The following is a 26233-nucleotide window of genomic DNA, read 5'->3' as shown; positions in this document are numbered from 1 at the left end:
TTCACAGGCAATTTGTAAATATAGGAAGACCGAAAGAAGAGAAAGCAGCTTAATTAAAAAATAATAGTAGGAAACTGAAAGTCAGGACTTTTTTTATAAATTGCAAAGCTGTTCTAAGTTTTGCCTCGGTTCTTTTGCTCAGATGATTTCTTCTCCAAAAGATGGTTTGGAAAATGCAACATATAATGTGAAAGTTGCCTTATGCTAACCCAGTTCATGCCTCATAGATATCAAGGATCTATCCATGGGATTGCGCGGAGATTCTGCCTGGTGGACTCTTCCCCCCCCCCCGGTATTAATCCACAACTGTGAACAATGTGTTACTTATTAATTAATTAAAGCAGTTGCATCTTGCATTGTGAGCCACAGGCCCTTGAAGATGGTTAAAAATATTCCAACTAATTAAAAAACATCATACCCCCAAACAATCTATTAAGCAGCAGGACAGCAAGGGGAAAAATCTCATTAAAAAAGAACACAACCTTTCCACAATCAAAGGATCCCAAATGTCCTTCAGGTAAGAACAAAGAAGAGCCCTGCTGGGTCACACCATCCAGTCCATCATCCAGTCCATCCATTGGCCAAGCAGGTTCCTCTTGGAAGTCCTCGAGCAGAGCCTGACTGGCAGCAAGAGATTCAGGACAGACAAAGGGAAGCACTTCTTTATACAACACATTTGCTGCAGCAAGATGTAGCAACGGGCACCAACGTGGACGGCTTCAAAAGAGGTTTGGACAAATTCACGGAGCAGGACGAGGCTACTAGAAATGGCTGCTAGCTGTGAGGGATAATGGCTGTGTCCTGCTTCCATTATTGGAGGAAGCCTGCTTCTGTTTTGCTGGAAACCACAGGAGGGGATAGTGCTGTTGTGCTTGGGTCTTCTTGTGGGCTTCCCATAGGTATCTGGTTGGTCACTGTGAGAACAGGATGCTGGACTAGATTGCTTTTTGGCCTGATCCAGCAGGGCTCTTCTTATGTTCTCTTGCTGTTGCTCCTTAATAAATTGGGATTTATTTATTTATTACATTTATACCCCACCTTTCTTTTCATGATAGAAACCCAAGGCGGCTTACATATGGTCTCCCATCCAGGCACTGACCAGACCTGACGCTGCTTAGCTTCAGCAGGGAGCTGACCTTATGTGCCTTCAGACTATAACCTGGGACCATAACCTGGGATTTAGTGACAGTATTCTCCTTCCAAACTTGGAGAATGTCACGTGATTCTATACCCATGCTTTTAAGGAAAAGTTGCTAGGCTTGTTTCTCTTTCCATGGCTCAGTGACAGAATGCATGCTGTGCGTGTGGAAGGTCTCAGGTCCAGTCTTTGGCACCTCCAGTTAAAAGGGTCTTGGGTGTCCGACCTTGAAAAAAAATCTCTTCCCCAGTTCCTGGATAGGCAGTGATAGTCAAAGACATTAGTAATGAGCTAGATGGACTAATGATCTCTCTCAGACTTAGGCTGCAATCCAATACACACTTACCTGGGAGTAAGTCCTATTGAACCAATGGAGCTTACGTCTGAGTAGACATATATTGGATTGCAGCCTTTATAGTGAGGACACGCCAGTTAAGGGGAACTCGGCACAGACAACTGGTGGCTGTGCCGTGTTCTGGTCCTCCTCACATCCACAGGATTGCTGGTAGTTCTACCAGCCAACTCTCGGATCTCCAGTTGCTGCTTTTTAATGCCAGATTGGTAAATAATAAAACCTCCCTCATCTATGATTTAATCGTGGATGAGGCGGCCGATCTGGCATGCATTACCGAAACCTGGGTGAGCGATCTGGGAGGTATTAATCTCTCCCAGCTGTGCCCACCTGGGTATTCGGTTCAGCATCTGGGTAGATCCGAGAGTCGGGGAGGGCGAATCGCTGTGGTCTATAGAAGTTCCATCTCTCTTGTTAGGCACCCCATCCAAGTGGCTAATGGCCTGGAGTGTCTGCACATTACGTTGGGCCAGCGAGGCAGACTGGGAATACTGTTGGTGTACCGTCCACCCTGCTGCCCAACAGCTTCTCTAACTGAGCTGACAGAGGTGGTCTCGGACTTGGTGTTGCGATCTCCCAAACTTTTGGTATTGGGGGATCTCAACATCCATGCCGAGACCGCCTTGTCTGGAACAGCTCAGGACTTCATGACCTCCATGACAGCCATGGGGCTGTCTCAATTTGTTACTGGCCCGACGCATGTGTCAGGACATACTCTAGACTTGATTTTTGCCACTGGAATGGGGGAAGGTGATCTGGGAGTGAGGAATCTTACATCTATTCCTTTGTCATGGACAGATCATCGCCTCTTGAGATTTAGACTCACATCGTCTTCTCCCCTCTGCAAGGGTGGAGGACCAATTAAGATGGTCCGTCCCCGGAGACTAATGAATCCTGAAGGATTTCAGAGGGCTCTGGGGGATTTTCCGGCTGATAAAACTGACGATCCTGTCGAAACCCTGGTCACTCTGTGGAATACGGAAATGACCCGGGCAGTTGACACAATCGCCCCGGTGCGCCCTCTCCATTGCAGAGCTCAATTGGCTCCTTGGTTTACCTCGGAGCTAAGAGTGATGAAGCAAGAAAGGAGACGGCTGGAGGGTAAATGGAGACGAACTCCCGACGGCTGTAATTATGCACTTGTGAAGGCCTCCACAAAACGCTATGTGAAGGCGGTGAGGATGGCAAAGAAGCAATACTTCGCTACCTCCATTCAGTCATCTTGTAACCGCCCAGCGGAACTTTATAAGGTTGTCCGGAGACTTTTACACTCTGTCTCCCTCCCTTTGATACTATACTGGTTGCTGCAGCTGGTGTTCCTTTTCGTTGCTGCTGCGGTCGTGCTTCCATCTTGGCGTGGGCTGACTCCTCCGACGTTGCGGCTACTCTGGCCCGGGGGTTTGCTGCGGCCTACGGCTGCTGCTGCGTTTTTTGCTGTGGCTCGCCGCCCCTTTGTCGCTTGCTGCTGTGGTCGGGACACCGTTGCCGTCACGTGTGACCTACGTCATTTTGTGTCGCCGCGGCCCCTGCTTGCTTGCTTGTTGTTGGGGGTTGTGCTGCCCCGGGGCCTGTTGTTTCTCTTTTGCTGCGGCCGTGCCCTGCCTGCCTGCTTGCCTGGGCTTCTTGCTCGTGCGTTGTGGCTGCCATCGCGGGTTGGCCGCTACTGGGGCATCGGGGCGTTGCTGTGTTGCTGTGTTGCTGTCGCCGTGCCACTTGCCGTTTGCCTGTTGCCTGATGCCATCGCTGCAGCTGTGGGCCGTCCTGATCCCGGGGTGCGCTGTTGGTGGGACGCTGTTTATATCGCCATCGTGCTATCGTCGTTGCCATTACTTGCCCGCCCATGTTGGCTAGGACCTTATCGCCGTGACTCGGACCAAGTATTCCACAGTTATTACAGCTTCAATGCTTCTGCTCTGATTTATCATTGCGGCCGGCTGCGACTACCATTCTGGCCGGCTATCACAACCCGGTTCCTGTTTTAAATTGGTGTATGTATGGATGTATAGTTGTATGAATGTGTGTGTGTGTATGAATGTGAATTGGATTGAATTGTATTGATTTAGTTGAATTGTATTGATTTAGTTAATTAACTTAATTTGATGTAATTAAATTGGTTTAATTAATTAATTAACTTAATTTGATGTAATTTAATTGGTTTAATTAATTAATTAATTGTTTAATTAATTTGTTTAAATTGGTAAATACTACTGCTACAGGGTACGGAGGCGGGTCTCTGGACGAATTTTATTAGGGTGGGTGGCCTGCTGATAAGCAGATAGGGATAGAGGCATGTGTAAGCTGGAGAGGGAGGTGGGGGGCCAAGTTATAGGAAGTTTGGGCGGCAGGCGCTGGAAGGGTGCTGCTAGCAGACCACGCCGGAATAGGGGAACACGGGACAGATGCATTATATCCATCCCATGTTCCGGGTCTGCTCAGAACCAGACGAAAACTGGGGGACGCAAGGTTCCTACCGACCTTCGACTGCTGTTATGTAATGCCAGGTCTGTGGCTCAGAAAACCTCGCTCATCCATGATATGATCTTGGATGGGCGCGCAGACCTGGCATGTATTACGGAAACTTGGCTGGACGAAGCCTCTGCTCCAATTCTTGAGGTCATGTGTCCGCTAGGTTTCCGTTACGCACAGCAGCCGAGGGTGGGAAGGCGGGGAGGGGGTGTGGCGGTCATCTATCGAGAGTCCTTGGTTTTTGCCAGACCTCCCCTCCATAGGACTCAATTTGTTGATTGTATGTACTGGAGGTTGGGCCCGAAGGGCAGTTTAGGGATCTTGCTGGTGTACCGCCCACCCCGCTGCACGGCAGATTCCCTGGCCGAGGTGCTGGAGGTGGTCTCGGCTGTACGGGCATTGTCCCCAGAGCTGTTGGTTCTGGGTGACTTTAATGTGCATGCCGAGGCCGCTCTCATAGGAGCCCCTCGGGATTTCCTGGAAACCATGGCTTCCTGGGAACTGTACCTAAGTAATACTGGGCCCACCCATGTAGCCGGTCATGCTCTCGACCTAGTATTTGTCCTGGGAGAGGAGGGAAGTGGTCTGAAGTTGGGAGTGATTCTTGCCACTCCTGTGTCATGGTCAGACCACTACCTGGTAAACATGGACTTCTCGTTGCCATGCCCCCTCCGCAGGGGTGAAGGACCTATTAAAATGGTCCGCCCCAGACGCCTGATGGATCCGGATGGATTCCTGACTGCGCTTGGGGAATTGGAACCTGCTGAAGGTCGCCCGGTCGAAACCCTGGTGAAGGAGTGGAACGTGGGGATCACCAGGGCATTAGACCGGGTGGCTCCGAAACGTCCTCTCCCCCTGAATAGAACTCAGCTAGCACCATAGTATACACCACGGTTGCGTAGTCTGAGACAGGAGGTGAGACGACTAGAGCGCCGGTGGCGGAAATCCCGCTCCGAAGATGTCCGGACACAGGTTAGAGCAGCAGTAGCTGCCTACCAAGTGGCAATAAAGGTAGGAAAGAAGGCTTTCTTTGCTGCCTCTATTGCGTCTGTGGAGTGCTGTCCCAGGAGGCTGTTCCAGGTGGTCCAAAGCCTGGTCGGTCCAGTTGCTCAGGAACCCCTGGAACAGTCAAAGGCCTCCTGTGACTTATTAGCAAAACACTTCGCCGATAAAATCGAACACTTACGGAGCTCGATCCCGTGCGCCGTGGACACAGTGGATGAACCAGAGTTGGCCAGTTGCATGCCGGTAAATTGGGATCGGTTTCGGCTTCTCCCTTCTGAGGAAGTGGACAAGGTGCTTTCATCTGTGAAGCCAACCACTTGTCTTACTGATCCTTGCCCTTCGTGGCTCCTTGTGAGCTGCAGAGAGAAATTGGGCGAGGGGATCAAAGCGGTGGTAAACTCATCCTTGAAAGAGGGTGTGATGCCATCAGCCTTCAAGGAGGCAATTGTAAAGCCCATCTTAAAGAAGCCCTCCTTGGATCCCCAAGTATTCGATAACTTCCGCCCAATTTCGAATCTGCCATTTCTGGGCAAGGTCATTGAGCGAGTGGTGGCCAACCAGTTGTCAGCACACTTGGATGAAACGGATTATTTGGATCCATACCAATCGGGTTTCAGGACTGGTCACGGAACTGAAACAGCCTTGGTCGCTCTGGTAGATGATTTGAGGAGGGCATTAGATAGGGGAGAATCCACCTTTCTTGTCCTCCTCGATCTCTCAGCGGCTTTTGATACTGTCGACCACAGTATCCTTCTGCTTCGCCTGGAGGGATTGGGAATTGGAGGCACTGTATTACAGTGGTTCCATTCCTTTCTCTCCGATAGGTACCAACAGGTAGCGTTGGGAGAGGAGGTATCAGACCCTTGGCCTCTCAATTGTGGTGTGCCACAGGGTTCTATCCTCTCTCCCATGCTATTTAACATCTATATGAAGCCGCTAGGGGCAATCATCAGGAGATTTGGGCTGCAGTGTCATCAATACGCGGATGACACTCAGCTCTATCTCTCGTTTAAATCTTCACCAGAGTTGGCTGTGGAGACCTTGTCCAAGTGCCTGGAATCCGTGAGTGGATGGATGGGAAGGAACAAGCTGAAGTTGAACCCTGATAAGACCGAGGTACTACTTGTGGGGGACAAGAGAAGGTTGGGCGACATTGACCTGAAGTTCAACGGGGTGAGTTTACCCCTAAAGGACCAGGTCCGCAGCCTTGGGGTTGTGCTTGATTCCAGGCTGTCCATGGAGGCTCAGATTTCGGCAGTGAGCCGGGCAGCCTGGTACCAACTACACCTCATACGAAGGCTACAACCCTACCTTCCTGTTCACCAGCTCCCACTAGTGGTACACGCCCTGGTCACCTCTCGTTTGGACTACTGTAATGCGCTCTACGTGGGGTTACCCTTGAAAACGGTCCGGAAATTACAACTGATACAAAATGCGGCGGCTCGACTACTTACGAATAGTCGCCACCGAGATCACATCACACCAGTGTTGTTCGATCTACACTGGCTACCAGTTGTTTACTGAGCCCAATTCAAGGTGTTGGTATTGACCTTTAAATCCCTACACAGTTCCGGCCCAGTTTATCTTACGGAGCGCCTTCAACGCCACCAATTATGCCGCCCGACAAGATCGGCCACACAGGGCCTTCTCTCAATCCCGCCAACAAAAACAGCCAGATTGGCGGGTACAAGAGAGAGGGCATTCTCAGTGGTGCCCCCCACTCTTTGGAACTCCCTCCCACAAGATCTCCGGCACGCCTCTTCCCTAAATGTGTTTCGGAAAGCCTTAAAGACCTGGCTCTTTCAGCAGGCCTTCGGGGTATCCAGGGAGGGTTAATTGTTATAGCTGAAATGCCTCCTGCCCAGTTTTAATATTGTTGCTGTAGATGTGTTGTTTTTTATATTGTATTATTGTATTTTATCAATTGTATTTTAACTATTTTGTAAGTCGCCTAGAGTGGCCATTGGCCAGATAGGTGACGAAGAAATTAAATTTATTATTATTATTATTATTATTGGTTCTCCGGATGCAATATTACCATCAATGGCCCGCTGTAATGAGTTTGCGAGGCATTTTCAAGACAAGATCATAAACATCCGTCGGGACCTTGACTCCAATATTGTAACAGTTGAATCTAATGAGGTGTCCAGAACACAGTCTTGTCCTGTTTTATTGGATGAGTTTCAGTTGGTACAGCTCGAGGATGTGGACAAGGTGCTTGGACAGATACGGGTGACCACTTCCGCTCTGGACCCTTGCCCCTCGTGGCTAATAAAAGCTAGAAGAAATGTTACGGCCGGCTGGGCCAAGGAGGTGATTAATGCCTCGTTACGAGAGGGAGTGGTCCCACCTTGCCTGAAACAGGCAATAGTGAGACCGCTCCTAAAAAAGCCCTCCTTGGACCCTGATAACTTTAACAACTATAGGCCGGTAGCAAATGTTCCATTTCTGAGCAAGGTTCTAGAGCGCGTGGTCGCTCGCCAACTCCAGGCTCTCTTGGATGAAACTGATTATCTGGATCCATTTCAATCCGGCTTTCGGCCGGGGTTTGGTACAGAAACAGCCTTGGTCGCCCTGTATGATGGCCTCTGTCGGGAGAAAGACAGAGGGAGTGTAACTCTGTTGGTTCTCCTTGATCTCTCGGCGGCTTTTGATACCATTGACCATGGTATCATTCTGGGGCGACTCATGGATTTAGGAGTTGCACTGCTTGGCGGTGGCTGTGCTCCTATCTTGGGAATCATCTCCAGAAGGTGATGCTTGGGGAACATTACTCGAGTCCCTGGGTGCTCCAGTATGGGGTCCCGCAGGGCTCAGTTCTGTCCCCCATGCTTTTTAATATCTATATGAAGCCGCTGGGTGAGGTCATCAGGAGTTATGGAGTGCGTTTCCAGCAATATGCTGATGATACGCAGCTCTATTTCTCCTTTTCATCTTCTTCAGGTGAGGCTGTTGCTGTACTGAACCGCTGCCTGGCCGCGATAATGGACTGGATGAGAGCGAACAAACTAAAACTCAATCCTGACAAGACTGAGATGCTGTTAGTTGGAGGGCCCTCTGCTCAGATGGTTGATGTCAGACCTGCCGTAGATGGGGTTACACTCCCCCTAAAGGAACAGGTCCGTAGTTTGGGGATCTTATTAGATCCGCTTCTGTCACTTGAGGCTCAGGTAGCCTCGGTGGCACGAAATGCGTTTTACCAGCTTCGGCTGGTAGCCCAACTACGACCCTATCTGGACAGGGAGAACCTAGCCTCAGTTATTCATGCTCTGGTAACCTCTAGATTGGATTACTGTAATGCTCTCTACGTAGGGTTACCTTTGAAAACGATTCGGAAACTTCAGCTAGTGCAGAATGCTGCGGCCAGAGTTCTTACTGGGACGAAGAAATTCAACCACATAACACCTATTCTGGCCCAACTGCACTGGCTTCCAATATGTCTCCGGGCCAGATTCAAAGTGTTGGTTCTTACCTATAAAGCCCTTAACGGCACTGGACCGCAATATCTGATGGAACGCCTCTCCCGCTATGTTCCTACCCGTTCACTCCGCTCGACGTCTAAGGCCCTTCTCCGGGTCCCAACACATACAGAGGCCCGGAGAACAGTAACAAGATCTAGGGCCTTTTCGGTGGTGGCCCCCGAATTATGGAATGCCCTCCCAGATGAGATACGCCTGGCGCCTTCCCTGTCATCTTTCCGGCGCCAGGTAAAAACCCACCTCTTCACCCAGGCATTTTAATGTATTTTATGCTTTTAATCTTACTTATTTTATTTCTAGTTTTCTTTTACTTTGTTTATATAATGTTTTATATTGTTTGCGCAATACACACTTGCTGTATTTTAAATATTGTGGTTTTATCATGTTGTACACCGCCCTGGGAGCTGCCAGCTATAGGGCGGTTTAGAAATGCAACTAAATAAATAAACAATAAATAGTAAGAAGCACAGTGTTTTTCCCTGGTGTGCTCTTCTAGTCAAAGGATGTGGATTGCCAAAAAGGCAACAAGCCTAATTACTCATTCATAGAACATAGAATTGGGAGGGACTTTGGAGGTCATCTGGTCCAACCCCCTGCTTAATGCAAGATTTGCAATGGAAGATCCAACTACAGCATCTCTGAAAGATAGTCATCCAGCCTCTGTTTCAGATACATCCGGTAAAGGAAAAGCTCACCGCCTCCCCCTGAGGAAGCCCATCTCGCTGTCAAACAGCTTTATTTATTTATTAAAAACACTTAACATTAAAGAAATATTCAAAGTGGTGTGCAAAAAGAGTATAGTGTATCATATAGACAATATAAAACCAAAGGACCATAAGGAAGTTTACCTGCTTCCCTGCAATTCCCATCCGTTGGTTTTAGTTCTGCTCTCTGAAGCAAAAGAGGGCGATTCTGCTTCATCTTTGGTGGGACAGCCTTTCAGGTGCTTGAAGACCCACTGTCATGTCTCCCATTAATTTTTTCTTTTCTGGGCTATATAGAAACCCAGCTCTTTCAAGCATTCTTTACAGAACTTGGGTTCCAGACCCATCAACATCACGGCCGCTTGCCTCTGGACGTACTCCACAGTCTGTCAGTGTCCTTCTTAAAATGTGATGCCTGGATTTGCGCACAACTCCCCAGATGCAGCCTGAGCAATGCAAAATAGAATGGAATTTTTATATTTTGTGATCTGGGTATAACAACATAAGAAGAGCTATGCTGGATCGGGCCAGTGGCCCATGTAGTCCAGCATTCTGTTGTCACAGTCGCCAGCCAGATGCCTCTGGGAAGTCCCCAAGCAGACCATGAGTGCAAGAGCACTCTCTCTGCTTGTGATTCCCAGAAAATGGTATTCAAAGGCATATCACCTCCAACATTGGAGGTAGAGCTCAGGGCTGTGGAGTCAGTGCACCAGACCTTCGACTCCGACTCCTCTATTTTTCTACTGTCCGACTCCGACTCCTTCATAAATGGCAAATGTATATTAACTAGTAATAACAAATTTACTGTAGTAAAATGGTAGCACAAGGCATTTCATCACCACCACGTGAATCCAGAGCTTTTTTAAACTATCAGCCCCAGGGATTGGGCTCGTGGGAGTTGTAGTTCAAAAAAGTAACTTTTCCAAGCTCTGGATTCATGAGGTGATGATGAAATGCCTTGTGCTACCATTTTACTACAGTAAATTTGTTATTACTAGTTAATATACATTTGCCATTTATGAAGAAGTTGGAGTTGGAGTCGGTACATTTCTACCGACTCCGACTCCACCCAAAATTGCTCCCGACTGTGACTCCACGACTCCGACTCCACAGCCCTGGTAGAGTGTAGACATAACAGGTAGTTACCATTGATACCCTTGCCCTCCATGAATTTGTCTAATCTTCTTTTAAAGCCATCCAAGTTGGTGGACATCACTGCCTCTTAAGGGAGCGAATTCCATAGTTTAACTACGTGCTATGTGAAGAAGTAATACTTCTTGTCTGAACTGAATCATCCAACATTCAGCTTCACAGGATGTCCATGAGTTTTACTGTTACGAGGGAGGGAGAAATACATATTTTATCCACTTTCTCCACACCATGTGTAATTTTACACACCTCTGTTATGTCCATTCTTACTCACCTTTTCTCTGAATTAAAAACCTCTAAACCTTTCCTCATGGAGGAATTGCTCCACCCCTGTGTATTAATGCAGCCTAGTTGTGGCAAAGTTGCCAAGTATACCTCTTTTGTGAAGGAGATTGGCTGATTGTTCTCAAGAGCTGGATCTCCTCAAGTCTTCTGAATAAGTCTAGGAGATCCCTGAAAGCATGCCTTTCTCCCCTCCCCCACCTTCTAGCTAAGGATTATGGAAATGGAAATGGACTGCCTTCAAGTTGATCCCGACTTATGGCGACCCTATGAATAGGGATTTCATGGTAAGCGGTATTCAGAGGGGGTTTACCATTGCCTCCCTCTGAGGCTAGTCCTCCCCAGCTGGTTAGAGCCTGCTCAGCTTGCCACAGCTGCACAAGCCAGCCCCTTCCTTGTCCGCAACTGTCAGCTGTGGGGCAACTGGGCTCCTTGGGACTCTGCAGCTTGCCCACGGCTGCACAGGTGGCAGGGCACGTAACCCCTGAGCCACTCACTGTGGGGGTGATCTTTAGCTGGCCCTTGACACCCAGGAGACATGAGCAGGGATTTGAAATCACAGACTCTGGACTCCCAGCCAGGCTCTCCTCCCCACTATCATCTGGGTGTCTCTATCAGGGCTGTGGAGTCAGAGTCAGAAGCAATTTTGGATGGAGTCGGAGTCGGAAGCAATTTTGAGTCTGAGTCGGCGTCGGTAGAAATGTACCGACTCCGGCTTCAAAATAAAATTAACATTTTAATATTAATATTTTAATATAAAGCAATATACATTTGCCATTTATGAAGGAGTCAGAGTTGGAGTCGGACAGCAGAAAAATAGAGGAGTCGGAGTCGGACAGTAGAAACGGAGTCGGAGTCGAAGGTTTGATGTACTGACTCCACAGCCCTGGTCTCTATAGTTTTAGAGCTGGAGCTCTGTAATTTTGGGATGCTAGTTGCCCTTCTCTGGAGCGCTAATGTAGGACTGATGGACTGGTTATTGGAGTGTTTAAGCTGTGTCTCCTCCTGTGTGCAACCTGTATATTTGTAAATACACTCAAATATTCCAAAATGCCAGTAAGTCGCATAAAAGAGCTCTCCTGGATCAGATCAAAGGCATATGTCATCAATATGTCTGTTCCCACAGTGGCAAATCCAATGCCAATGGGAACTCCACAAGCATGCCACCTCTGATATGGGAGGTAATATAGCCATCATGACTAGTAGCCATTGACCTTCTTCCAAAGGAAGCCAAACCTGGGTGAGGTTCTTGCTGCTAAAACTCCTCATTGCTCAAAGAAGTGGGGTGAGTGTAACTCTTTTTTTCAACTGTTTTCAAGAGCCCAGTCTGAGGAGGACATTTCTGACACAGAAAAATACCAAGCGATCGTCATCTGAAGCACAAGGCCATTAATGCCAAAATGACTGATGTATGCACTGTAAAGTTTAACAAAAAAAGAGAAGATTTTTCACCCTGTCATTATGCAAGCAGATACTGGAGGAATTTATTTTGGTTCTAAAAAAGGAAAGGGTGATCCATTATCTCTTTTGCGTGGGTTATGTTAAATTTTAGGCAAATTAAATCCAACTGAATAGGCTTGTATTGTCTTCTGTGTGATAGCAACTACAGAAAAGTTCTAGTTGGGAATAAAATCCTGCAAAACAATGTTTTATAATAATTACATTAGAGCAGGAAATCTCTGATTGTATTTCTGTGAATGTGGTATTATGTCAACATTTTGCATATGGCTCTTTAAAAAGGACCAGTAAACTCTTTCGAGGGCTTTATTGGCCTAGTTTACACATAATGGTAAGCCATGGTTTGTGTAGCCTAACGTATGGTTTGTATGTGAACTCAACTCAGTAAACTACCATGGGTTTTTTTTTTCTGCCAGCAAATCACAGTGTGAAGCCATGGTTTGCTGTTGGCTTATGAACCATGACTAGTTTTAACTATGGTTTGCCATTATGTCTAAACCCAGCAGTCTTTCATAACTGGTTTGTTCAGTCACCTAACAGCAGACAAGGTGCAAAGGCACAAGGCAAGAGCAGCTGGAAATCAAACCAGACTTTGGAGAAATAAACCTTGGGTTTGTTTGCTTGTCTGTCAGAATACTTGTGGTTTATTTGAAGAAACCATGGTTCAAACCACAGCTTAGCATTAGATGTAGATGCATTACCACCTTGAGTTCTGCCTGGAAACAAACTGGTAAGTCTCCTTCTAGGACATTAGTCCTAGTGTGGCGGCACCTACCCTGTGGAACTCCCTCCCTTTGAATATTAGGCAGGCGCCATCTCAGCTATCTTTTCGGCGCCTTTTGAAGACTTTCCTCTTTCTGTGAACAAAACAAGTAGGATGAAACGTTAATGAATACCAAAGGTAAAAATAAAAAATAAAAAATTAAGGTGAATGTAGCAGTATAAATCCTGAAAATATTTATTATAATAAGGTAAAATAAACCAAGAATGCATCAATATAACAGAATATATCTGAACTCAAACATGAAGAATTTTTTTACAAAAATATATGTCAAGAACAATATATAGATGTGAATATTGTTTCTGATATGGAACAAGATTGGTAGGAGAAATCAAATTCTAATGTGGTGAGGATGTTTTCAAGGTGGTCCAGCCAGACGCGTTCCTCTTTCAACAAAACAAGCCTTTTAAGATGAGACCTATCCCAGTCTGCATCTGTGTCAGAATTGTTTAATATTTTTTAATGTTTTTAACCCTCTTTTAAAGTTTTTTTAAAAATGTTTTTAATGCTGTTTTGTTTTAATGTATTTTAAGACCTGTTTTTATGATGTTTTAGAGTGTTTTAGTGCTTTGTTTGCCGCCGGCTCCTGCTGGGAGGAAGGACTGGATACAAATCGAATAAATATATAAATAAATAAATAATAAATAGGAGATCGGAATCAAACTGAATGGGGTAAGAAACCTTCATTTGTAAACTTTTCAGTTCCACAGAAATCCACAAAGCGAATTACTGCAGCCTCTAGTCTTATTTATATATTTATATATATAAAAATGTGTCTTTATCATGGTTCCACTCCATTTCCCTCTGCATCCCTGTAGCGATGCAGGGCTAAGATCAGGTGAGCATCAACCTCAGGCTCTTCTCATCTAATTTTTTTTTTCTTTGCCCAAGAGCTGTTGCAAGCAGAATAGTTTTGGAAAGCGCCATCTGCATTGGTGTTCCTTCCTCCCACTTACAAACAAACAAACAAACAAACAAACAAACAAACAAACAAACAAACAAACAAACAAACAAAGCCACTGTACTTTTGACTTGCTACTATTTCTCAGGAAGGACAAGGAAGGTAAATAAATGTGACAGGCACCAGATGATATTAAAGAGGATTATTCCAGTTGTGTCCCTTCCCTGGAATCCTGGACCCTGCTGTGTTTTTGTGTCTTTCAGTGAAGATCTTTACCTTCTTTTCCTTTCTTTTTTTATTGCTCAGAGAACTCCACTATATCATCTCGTGAATCGCATAGTTCAGCGTTATCTCATTGTTGCTGTATTTTTGTTTTCTTTTAAAAAATATGTCTATATAGTAAACTCAAAAATAAATGGAAGAAAAAAGGGATTAGACAAAACTTGTTTATGCTGCTATCACATTCCATTAGTCAAAATCACCATTATATTTTCTAAAAGGGGGGGGAAGGTGTGGGGGAGATGTTTATTCTCTCGAGTCTCTTTTAAAAGCCCTATTTAATACTTGCTGCCTCTGTACTGAGATACCCAGCAAGGCTGAATGCTTGTCAGCTGCTGAGTTTAAAGGTTGGGTTTCTTTTGGGCCAGGTGGAATTTCAATTGCCCAACTTCTTGCTTGCCGTAAAGCAAGTGAAGATAAAAGGAAGTTCATTGCTTAAACAAAAGGAGAGAAAAGGGCATTTCCTAATCATGCTAGGGTTGCCAGGTTCATGGCCTGAGACGGATCCTGTATCTTTAGGAGAAGAGAAAGTCAGCCAAGTGCAGGTGTTCTTGAAATGCTGTAATGGGAAAAACCACAAGGTGGAATTGTTCCTTCCCCCTGCACAACTTTTAAAGATACAGAAGACGGTTGCCAGGCCCAGCCTCCAAGAGGTGTTCTGTACCTTTCAAAGTTGTGCAGGGGGAAGGGAGAATTTCACCTTGTGGTTTTTCCCATTACAGAGTTGCAAGAACACCTGCACTTGACTGACTTTCTCTTCTCCTAAAGATACAGGATCCATCTCAGGCCATGAACCTGGCAATCCTAAATCATGCTGTGTTTAGGATTTAAAAGTGTTGCCAACGTGGCAGGGGCGGGGAACTGGTGGTTGGACTCCAACTCCCATCAGCCCCAGCCAGCATGGCCAATGGTCAAGGATGATGAGAGATGTAGTCCAGCAACATCTGGAGGGCCACAGGTCCATCCCCCCTGCTCAATGGTTACTACCACGCAGTACAAAATTCAAAATATTACATTTTATTTATTTATTTTAATTATTACATTTATATCCCACCTCTCTTCCAGTGAGCTCAAGGTGGTGTACATGTTCCTCTCTCGCTCTCCATTTTTATCCTCACGACAACCCTATGAGGTAGGTTAGGCCAAGAGACAGTGACAGGCCCAAGGTCACCCACTGAGCTTCATGGCCGAGTGGGGATTTGAACCCTGGTCTCCCAAGTTGTAGTCCAACACTCTTAAGTGGTTGAAGCAATAGTCAAATCTCCATATAGCTTGGATATCTGAATTTTTAAACCCAGGTGTCAGTCTCTGCTGGCTGCACCGAGGTGATTAATGTCACTGTAAAACAATTAGCCGGCAGCTGCCTAGGCAGGGGTTTGGTTGTAAAGCAGATAAGGCTTGAAGAGAATGTGGACACACACAGGTGGAGGTTGAGGGGTCTCAGTTTGTCTTCCAAGGTGAGGTCAGTCACAAAAAGGTTCAGTAATCTGACAAGGCAATCTTGGTTTTAAGACTCAACAGGGCCTGACACGGCTGGTGAGGGTCTGACACTGGCGTCTGATGTTGCTTCCAGCGGAGGGCGAAAAGCCTCTCACTGCCTTTTAAGGTCCCCTCCCTGGTTAAGGTGCCAGCAGTCTGCCTTCTGACTCCTGGGAGCTTGTAGCCTTAGATGGCCAGAACTCCTGCGTTGCTTTGCTACTCGCAGGCATCTTCTCTCTGCAGGGAGCGGAGGGGCCTCCTGTTCACTCTCTGAGTCTGACTGAGAGACTCCAGTTGTGTCCTGAACATCTTCCAGTGGTAGGTCTGGAGCTGCTTCTTGGGTGCGTCCCCTTGTCCCCTCTCCTGTGTCTGCTGTGCCAGTCCGCTGCTCCTCATCCTCCTCTGAGGACTCATCTGATGGAGGCATGACACCAGGTTACTTTAATGGTTTGGGGTGGTGGTTCATTTGATTTGGAATGGAAGCTCCTTCGCCATTGGCCATGTGGGTGGGGCCGCTTGCCTTGCATATGGGTCCTTTGCTTCTGCTTTTTTCTCCCACTGGCCAGGTGGCAAAAAGGGCCCCCTTCACTAGTGTCCTCCATGTGCTCTTCCATTCCATAGATTATTGCAGTGGTGTGGGAAGAAGCAGCCAGGCAGGCGGTCCCACAGCTCTGCGATAACAGCAGTGGTATAGTCATCCAGGGTCTCAGGGGGTCTTAGACCCATTACTTTTTTGGGAGCAGGGTCCCAGCAGGGTCCCTATGTCTCCAGCATCCTATGAGCCAATCAACATGAAAGGGGAGTGTGTTAGCCACTGAGAAGAGTCTTCTAACATGCTACCTTGTCCTTTCCTGCTGCTTGGAGCCAATAAGAGTGAAAGGGAGTGAGTCAGCCATTGAGAAGGCTTTTTTTCAGCAGTTAACACTCTCTTTCATACTTATCAGAAAGTGGAGTGAAAGGAGGTGAGTCAGCCACTGAGAAGACTCTTTGCAGTAGTTAACACTCTCCTCTTTCATGCTTATTGGCTCCTGGGGTTGTCTGTTGTGGGAGAAGGCATTAACAAGAATTTCATTCTCAACCCAGCAACAAAAAAGAGTGCGGCCTCTGCACTACTGGATAACAGATGAAGTGGTCCTAAATTCACAGAAATCAACGCTCTTGTACAAGGTCAGCTGTGCAAAGGTAGAAATTCACGCTTCTTGTAGATTATCTGCCAACCTGAGGTTGCCGGGGATAAACAGCGTTCCCCCAGTGTGATCACAAAGAGCCTTATGATTGATGACAACCTGCTGGGCAGTAGATACTGTTGAAAAACAACAGCAGCAGATTCAAAACGAATTTAGCTATTGGTTCCAGAACAATAGATGGGGTAGCAGATGAGTCCTAAAATACATATTAAATTCTGTTAGTGGCCCCTTTCTTTGGAATTTTGGCAACGATTATTAATTCTTAGGAATGCCTTAATGGCACTTCTTGGTTCACTGTTTTTGACCTGAAGCCAGGATCACTCATAGAATGTAGAATTCAAGCCTTCTGCAGGTCCACAGCCATATCTTGACTGTGGATCGGTAATGGAGAAACCAAGAAGGGTCACTAACCTCAAGCTAAAAAAAAATATATGCAAACACCTTTTGAGTGTTTTACTCCTCCAAGCCAAATTAAACACTGGGGTAGTAAAATGTCCCCAGACAGAAGAAGGTTACTTAAGTCTGCTCTTCTGGATCAATTTTTGTTTGAGGGGGAAAAAATGGGACTTTTTTTTAACCAGATTAGTTGCCATCGGTTGAGACAAAAAAAATCATCCCAGTGGAAAAAATCAATCAATTTTAGATTATTATTATTACCCAGCCTGTGTTAGGTTTTCAGAAAGAAAACTCCATCTGCTCACTTGAATCTATTTCCCTGGATCAGTTGTTAGGAAAAAATTACCCCAGCACGTTACATTGGCTGAGACAAAAAAAAAAAAATCGCCCCAGTTGATTTCTTGAAATATTCCATGTCCCAGGTGCTTTTTCTGTACAGAAAGAAAGCACTACATGACTGGAATTTGGAGACATTGTTTACTGTTGTGCTGGTGATACTATCCTAGAAAGACTGCATTGTAGATCTACTTCTGTGTAAATTCTGCAATGAAAAGTGCATGCAGGATAAGGGGTTTTTTTGGTGTGTGGTTCAATTTACAGCAATCAAGGACAAGCATGCAGTAACTCATTTATTCTGAGCACAATGTCACTACGAAAAATGAAAAAGGAGGGATAATTTGGATGCAGAGCTGTACCTAGTAAGTAGAATGTTTTGCTAAATTTCCCCCCTGAGGCATGAGAAGGTAACAAGCAGAGTTTTTCAGGCAGTTTGCTTTCCATTTATTTAGAATTTATCGTCCTGTTTCATCTTACGCTTCTTTCTTGGTTGATCGTTAACCATCCAACCTTGTTTCTCTGTTTCAAGATAGGCTGTGAATTATAGCAGTAAGGATTTTACACTCATTTCCAGGAGTGGTACTTGCTGTGCCAGAAGCGGAGGATTTTACTCACTAAATCCAGCCTCATATCACGGAAAGGATCTTTATATAAACCCAAGTTTAGATTATCTGCTCCAGGTTTTTGTCTGAACTTTCAAGGAACTGTCCAAGGTTCTGAAAGTTATGTAAGTTATGTAACTTATGTTAAATAGCAGACAGTGAGATGAATAACATATTTGGTGGAAAGCAAAACTGAAGAACGGAAACAGCTCTGATTGCAACAAATACATGCTTGTATAAAATAATGTCATACTTTGCATTTATGTTTGTTCACAGTACATTTCTGAAATACATACTTTGCTTAGATAAAAAGTTGCTAACTGCAATATTTCTTTAGAAGAGACAGAGATGTAAGAAGGCAGCGATTTCTGTTCTGTATTTGTCACAATCAGCGCTGTTTCTGCTCTGCTGCAGTTTGGTTTTCCACCAAATACTACGCTATTTATCTTGCTGTCAGCTATTTAACATAAGTTACATAACTTTCAGCACCTTGAAAGTTCAGTCTAAAACCCCGAGCAGATTCACTGCCCCACTGACATCAATGTCACCAGTTTCCACTGAGTATATGGAGTCTGTCCTGAATTTACTGCTAGTCAGATTCATTGGATGACCCTGATTTCTAGTATTATCAGAGAGGAAGAAAAACTTATCTCCCTCCATTTCCTGGATAGAATTCCATGCTAGGAATCATTAGGTAAAGGACTGAAAATAAAACTGCCGCTATCATAATGTCATTATACAGATGTGGCTGCATGTGGAATACTGTGTACAGTTCTGGTTGTCCTACCTCAAAAAGGATATTGTAGGACTGGAGAGGGTTCAGAAATACTAGCATGTATTATGTTACAATTCTCTATCAGCCACTTTTTTCTAAACTAACGGTGATTCACTACCCCAGTCATCTTGGTTACCCTTTTCTGCTTCTCCAGCTCTATAGTACCATTTTTGAGATGATTTAGATTTGTATTCACTAACAGGCAAAAAAACCTTGTGGTTTAAGAACATACCTACGGCCCACAGATATTTCTATCAAACTTTAAAAAGCAGGGAAATTGGGCAGCTCTAGTGAATGCACCAGGGGAGCAGGAGACCTGACCTCCTCTCTGAGATATTGGACTGCCCTACAAATTTGTCAAAATGCAAACACAATTTGGGTTGGTCTTTCACAGGCCAATCCACTTGCTGTGTAGCTTGGAATAATTTGGTAACATGTGTCTCTGAGCATATGGTGAGTGGGGGCAACACCTGCCATCTCCAAAGATGGAGAATTACATTTTTGTATGTTTGTTGGTGTTCTTTTTATTTTGCTTATTTCCTGTGTTACTACAAAGATCTAACCTAGAAAATTATATTTCTCTCATTATTCATCCTAGAAATGTGTGTCAATTTTTTTTATTAATTTCAAATTGTTTTCATTGGTCAATGTCATATGATGGTGAAGACAGCCTTTTGTGTTTCAAATTGGAGGTTATGTTCTATTTCTATTTTTGGTGCATTAACAGTTGAATTTGAAACTGTTGTTTGATGTAAAATCAGACTGATTATAATATTTTGCTACTTAAGCAATGACTCTAGCTGTTGGAAAAAACAAACTTGGCCTGCCCAAGATGCATGTTTTCAGCCTGCTATGCTTAAAATACTCCACTTGAGGAAGGGTGGGCATGATCAATTAAAAACATAGAGCACACCTAGAAATTTGCTAGAATATATTTTACATCTTACTGTTTTATCTTGTGCAAACTTAGACACTCCTCATGTCCATGGAAACTATTCTGCAGAATAGTAAGTGCCATTATTCTACAATTGTTTTTGGAGTTTTTTTAGTGTACATTTTGTTGCTATACTTCACATATTCATAGTAACAGAAGCAAAAGAAAATAATTTATTATAGAAAACTTCACTAGAATTGCACAGTAAATCAAACATATTTAAAATGACTATATCAAGTGTGCTAATATTGTTGCTTCCTCCCTGCTAAAACAAAATCAGTACAGCACATGTCATATTTCTGTTATTTGGCTGATTGCAGGTGTTGCCACCACTCACCATATGCTCAGAGGCACATGATACCAAATTATTCCAAGCTACACTGGAAATAGATTGGACTGTGAAAGACCAACCCAAATTGTGTTTGCATTTTGACAAATTTGTAGGGCATTCCAATATCTCAGAGAGGAGGTCAGGTCTCCTGCTCCCCTGGTGCATTCACTAGAGCTGCCCAATTTCTCTGCTTTTTAAAGTTTGATAGAAATATCTGTGGGCTATAAGTACGTTCTTAAACTGCAAGGTTTTTTGCCTATTAGTGAATTTCTCTGCTTTTTAATCTGGGAGGTAAGAAATGGGATCCTGTGCAAATTTGCTGAGAATGAATTGATCATTTGCGTGCTTTTTGAGTTCAGTGGGATTTACTCCTGTGCAGTCATGCTTAGGAAAGGTAAAACTGACCTTGGGGAGGGGCAGGAAGAGCAGGGGGAGGGAGGAAGGGGGAGGGGAGGGGAGGAGAAGAGATTGGGTGGTTGGGCACTGGGCAGAGGGGAAGCCCCTTTCCTATTCAAAAGACCAGTATTGTTTTCAGCGTTCCCCCCACCTTTTTATTCTACAGCAGGCACATGTAGCTGTAAACCAAAGCTGTCCCTGGCCACATCCACACCAGACCTTTATTTCACTTTAGACAGTCATGGCTTCTTCCAAAGAATCCTGGGAAGCGTAGTTAGGAAGGGTGCTGAGAGTTGTTAGAAGAAGCCCTGTTCCCCTCACAGAGCTTCCAACAGAGCTGTTGACTGTTAAACCACTCTGGCAACTGGAGTTCTCTCAGGGGAATAGGAGTCTCCTCTCAGCACCCTTCACAAACTACACTTCCCGGGATTCTTTGGGGGAAGCCATGACTGTCTCAAGTGAAAAGGGTTTGGCGTGGGTGTGGCCCCCTGACTAACCAAGCCCAGCATCTGTGAGTCTGGCTTTTAGAACACTGACAGTTGCTTCTTACTGAGCATGCCCGACACTATCATTCAGTTCAATGCAAAAGTTCATAAATTAATTAAAAATCAGCTAGGCATTTTTTTTAACTTTTAAACTGCAGAAGATGAAGGTCAGAGTATGGGGCAAGGTCAGGAATAGGATTACAGGTACTCTGTGAACATGGCAGATTTTTAATTAATTTCAACAAATTATGAGAACTCTGACAGAAAAAAAGTCCAAAAGGGGTCTGTTTCCCCCCCTCTTTTTACACTTTGTACTCTCAGTTCTCTCTGACTGTTTTGTGTATTGCCATGAAAAATTAGAGGGTTGTTAAGCAAGCATTTCTGAGTTCAGAACTATAGGTTTTGTTTTGAAATGAGCTTATGGGAAGCACCAGAATGGCATGGGGGGTATTTTCAAGTTAACATTGTGGGATGTGAAAAAATCCATGCTGAGTATAGTATACAGCCACTCTAGTCGGATACTGGCAGTTTTTCTATGCTTTTTTCAAAGCTGCCTATGCAATATTTTCACTTAGCCAGCCACCATGGCCAGTTCACATCCCATTATTATATGTGAAGTTAACATCTTCTTTCCGCTTAATGTACGTAACTTTACACTTACATTAAACCTCATTTCCTATTTTGTTGCCCATCCACCCAGTTTGGAGAGATCCTTTTGGAGCACTTCATAATCTGTTTTGGTTTCCACCACCCTGAATAATTTGGTGTCATCTGCAAACGTGGCCACTCCTCTGCTAACCTCTTGCACACCTGCCTCCTTCCAGCGCCGAGTGTCACTATCACTTATCAAGTGAGGGAGGTGTGAAGTGCAGGGAGCTCCATGTGCTGCAAGTGCAACAGCAGGAGCATCAGATTGGCTCTGCTGCTGCACCCACATCATGCTGCACCCACATCATGCCTCGTCCGTCTCCCTCTCACTAAGTGGCAGCAACATTCAGCATGGGGAAGCCAGGTCCGCAGCTGTGTCTTGTCTGTGCTGTCCCACGGACCGCCTCTGACTCCATATCCTTTATGATGGTTAAACAGCACCAGTCCCGTAACAGATCTGTGAAGGATGTTGCTATTTACTCTTCTCCATTGTGAGAACTGTCTGTTCATTCGTACCCACTGTTTGTCTTTGACCGGCAGCCAGCCTGTTCTCTTATGATGCACTGTATATTATATACAGTGGAGACTGGTGGCCCCGATGTCAGTGGGGCAGTGAATCTGCCCCAGGTTTTAGTCTGAACTTTCAAGGAGCTGTCCAAGGCATGAAAATGTGGACTAAAACCCAGAGCGGATTCAATGCCTCACTAATGTCGGTGCCACCAGCCTCCACGGATTATGAAATTATGCTTCATCATCATAACCAGCATCAAAAGTATACTTCTGGTATATACTGTGAACGTTTCTCCATGTTTTTGCAATGGTATCGGTGACTTTTAGGGTAGCCACTAACACACTGCCAAAAAAAGGGGGAGGGGACAATAGAGAATGCCAGTTTGCATAAAATTTAGACATGCTAACTGATAAATATAGAGACAAATTTAGAAATAATTACTATAATTTAAATAGAAGAGCAGTAATCTCAGTATAGAGCGAAGACTAGGACCAGGTGGCCTGTGTGTCTGCTCAGACTGCTGTCCAGGTGTTCATGGCAACTTGAAGGCCCCCATTAGTCTCCCTTCTTTGAGTTCTTTAAACTTGACTTAAACTGGACAACCTTTCAAATAGAGTCTCTGAATTGCTTTGATTCTGGAATAGATTTTTGTTGGGTTTTTATAGATATTGCATTGCCCCCGAGCCCTGGGCTCGGGAGCAGATTCTTCATCTGTAATATGGAAATCTTTCTAAAGAAAATGAAGCCACCCTCATCTTGCCGGACTCATCCCCTAAACTCTGTTATTCTTGGATGGCTATTTTAAAAACCCCAACAATTATCTTAATCTTGGTAATTGAATCTTTTTGCCCTTCCGGAGATGCAATAGGTTTTTATTTATTTATGGATTGAGTATTAAATATAATTAGAGTTGTCATAGAGGCGTTACCGGCGTGCCTTTTTCCCCAATGAAGGCAATGGGGCTTAGCTGTGACAGCTGTAAAAACAAGAGATGAATTTCCAATTATTTTTAGGGCTTCCTCTCTACTCTCCTAGGCGAGGCTGACAGTTTTCCCTCTGAAAATTATATATCGGTTTGTATCTGGTTTACACCAAGACAACCATGGAGGGAGAAAAGAAAATTAAGAATCATTATTGGATTTTGAAAGTGAATATTATTAGATTTTGAAAGTGAATATTGTTGAAGAATGTTTAGTTATCTTTATTACTATTATCGTTATTATTGTTATTACTATCGCATATCAGGGCTGACTCGAGGCCTAAGAGAGCCCTGAATAAAGTGCCCTCTGGTGGAGCTCCTCCTCCAGAGGGTGGGCAGATTGCTGGCTTACCAGACGACACTGAACAGCAGTAGAGAGCGGCACCAGTACTCTGAGCCAGCTGGTCTAGCCACCATTTTAATTTCCCACAGTGCCCTGATATAGATCCCATCCGCGTATGGGCTGCCATTTTAATTCCCCACAATGTCCCTGACCTGCTGTGATGGGGGTGTTGTGGAAAATTAAATTGGGAGCTTTTCTCAGAGAGCCAGTGTGGCATAGTGGTTAAGGTGTTGGAGTACGACCTGGGAGACCAGGGTTCGAATCCCCACACAGCCATGAAGCTCACTGGGTGATCTTGGGCCAGTCACTGCCTCTCAGCCTCAGAGGGAGGCAATGGGAACCCCCCTCTGAATACCGCTTACCATGAAAACTCTACTCATAGGGTCGCCATACGTTGGAATCGGCTTGAAGGCAGTCCATTTCCATTTTTCAACTAATTTTTTTTAAAAGGGGAGGATATTGCCCCCCCAAAGAGGAAATGCATTACCAAAAAAAGATAGCACTCATGCATAACATTGCATATGCTAATTTATAGATTCTAATGTTGATGCAGTTACTATAATTTAAATAGAAAAGCAGTTCATCTCGCCATAATAGGGAAGACTCTGACCAGGTGGCCTGTGTGCCTGTCCAGTTGCTAATTGTTGATGGGCACCCTCAAGGCCTTCTTGTTCTCCCAGCTTATGTTCCTTTTATTTCAAAACTGGACTTGGACCCAACAGCTCTTCGAAGAGGATTCCTTTAGACAGAAGACTCTCCTGTGTAAAACTAGACCCGTGGCCACCTTATTCATGCTTTCATGATGAAACCCCGTCTAGGCTTCCAAGGATCTCCCAGGATTTCATCACGCATAACTGGAAAACCACTGGTTTGATCATTGGCGGCTGTGCCTTACAGTGGGGGCTGGTGCCCAGTTGGACTGATAGGGCAGAAGGCAGGGAGCCCATCGGTAGGTGGAGCTACAGCCAGTGATAGGCAGCGTCACCCCCGGACTGGTTGTAAGTAAGAAGACGGGTAGGTGGGAGCTGATGGAGGGCAAACTGAGGTTGGCAAGAGTGCTCTATTTGCCCTAATGGACCAGCCTCCACTGTTGCCTTTTATCACTGGGTAATGTTCTTTGCCCATCTCACCTAAAATTTTCTGTTCTAACTGGCAGAGTTTCCAGGGTCTCAGGTATGGAGGTCTTCCCCACCATCTTTTATCTCATCCGTCAAGTTGGAGATGGCGGGGAACCTTCTGCACACTGATCATTTGCAAGCCACAGAGCTGTGGCCTCACCCCTGTGTTTTTTCTTTATACTTCTGAGCTCAGAATACAAATGTTATTGGGGCAGAAGTCTGACTTTCATTTTTAGAGCAGAAAAAGAAGCAGCCCTGAACAACACAGTAATCGTAATCATTCCCTCACTAGTTGTTCAGGAATTAATAGGGGGATGCAACCCAGACTCTCCAGGGCCATTTTTTGAGACCATAATTCAGCCCCAGAGCATGAGAAATAATAATTCAAGATGTAATTATATGTCCGTGAGCAGATGAAGAGCGGCTTTCCCGGCTCTTCTAAGTTAGCCCCATACTTGGAGGATAAACGATTTCTAGGGCAGACAGTGTGGATTCTAGGCTGATTTAGTCCCTCACCTCTTGTGTGAGGATTTAAGCCATGGGTAGGTTCTCAAGACTTGATTCACACAACCTCTGCAAAATCTTCCCTCAGCCATTTGCTTCACAGGTGTGTGAACCAACACTTTGTTTCTAGAGAGCTCCCTCACCCCGTGTTTTGGGGTGGATTCTTACGGACTTTACAGATATGGATGCCTACAAGCCAAAAGCTGCAAGGTTGTGCTAAGTAATAATCATCCAATAATTCTTCCTTTCCATTTTCCTCAAGTTATATTAGAAATGATAATGCACACATTTGTTGAACATTATATTGTAAAGTTTAATTATGATGAAAATCATCATCATCAGTCAAATAAACTTGTGCATTTGCTCACATAGCATACCCTCTCTGCTTTTATTTGGTATTTCTGAATGCATCACAAGCTGCCTTTTCAGCTTTGCCAAGAGGCGAGAGAGGGAGCAGTGAAAACGCATTTCATATTCCGGTTAAAGCTCACGGCTCTGTCCCTTCAGCCAGATTTGGGAGGTGTTGCATAGTGCAGGCTCTGTTAATGAGGGAATCGCTGCTCAGGGCTTCTGATGCCTTCTGATTTCTCGGCAGAAAAAACAACCCAGCTCTTTTTCCTTTGGTGCTTTTCTTGCTTCGGGAGGAGAAATTCAAAGCGATCCATCTTGTGCTTTTCTCTCCATTTCCATGCAGTTCTTTGATATAATGTTTTCCCCTTCTCGACAGTGGCAGCTGGTGGCGCCATGTCAATGGGGCAGTGGAATCCGCTCCGAGTTTTAGTCTGAATTTTCAAGGAGTTGTCCAAGGTACATTGCTCCTTGAAAGTTTGGACTAAAACCCTGAGTAGATTCCACTGTCCCATTGGTGTGGAGTCACCAGCTGTCACTGGCTAATTCTACTTATAGACCCACTGAAGTTAATTTCGATTCATTCATTTCAATCTGCTCTGAGTATGACTTAATTGAATACAACCCCTTAAAGTACTATTGTACTATAAACAGTCACGGTTTCCCCTAAAGAATCCTCGGAACTGTAGTCCATTAAGGGTGCTGAGAGTTGTTAGGGAGACCCCTGTTCCCCTGACAGACCTATAATTCCCAGAGTTCCCCGGGAAGAGGGGTTGGTTGCTAAACCACTCTTGAAAGTTCTCTAGCATTTTAGTGCCATTTTCTCCTGCTAAACTTATTTTTGTATGCAGTTTTGACTGATGTACA

General features: G+C 44.9%; 1 protein-coding gene across 4 annotated transcripts in view; it reads left to right on the top strand.

Annotated features, from left to right (window-relative positions):
• FRAS1 (Fraser extracellular matrix complex subunit 1) overlaps positions 1-26233 on the top strand; it is a 416443-nt gene that overhangs the window by 38917 nt on the left and 351293 nt on the right. Inside the window, exon 1 of one of the 4 annotated variants that reach the window (XM_061583286.1) lies at positions 17735-17754. The exons of the other annotated variants lie outside the window; for them this stretch is intronic. The gene's annotated coding sequence lies outside the window, so the exon portion shown is untranslated. Of the gene's footprint in view, positions 1-17734; positions 17755-26233 lie in introns of those variants that run through there. 4 annotated transcript variants of the gene reach the window in all.

The sequence above is a fragment of the Rhineura floridana genome, chromosome 9 (assembly GCF_030035675.1).
Source record: "Rhineura floridana isolate rRhiFlo1 chromosome 9, rRhiFlo1.hap2, whole genome shotgun sequence".
In the NCBI taxonomy this organism is placed as follows: Eukaryota; Metazoa; Chordata; class Lepidosauria; order Squamata; family Rhineuridae; genus Rhineura; species Rhineura floridana.
The sequence above is the reverse complement of the archived record's forward strand: the minus strand, read 5'-3'. Positions and strand labels throughout refer to the sequence as shown.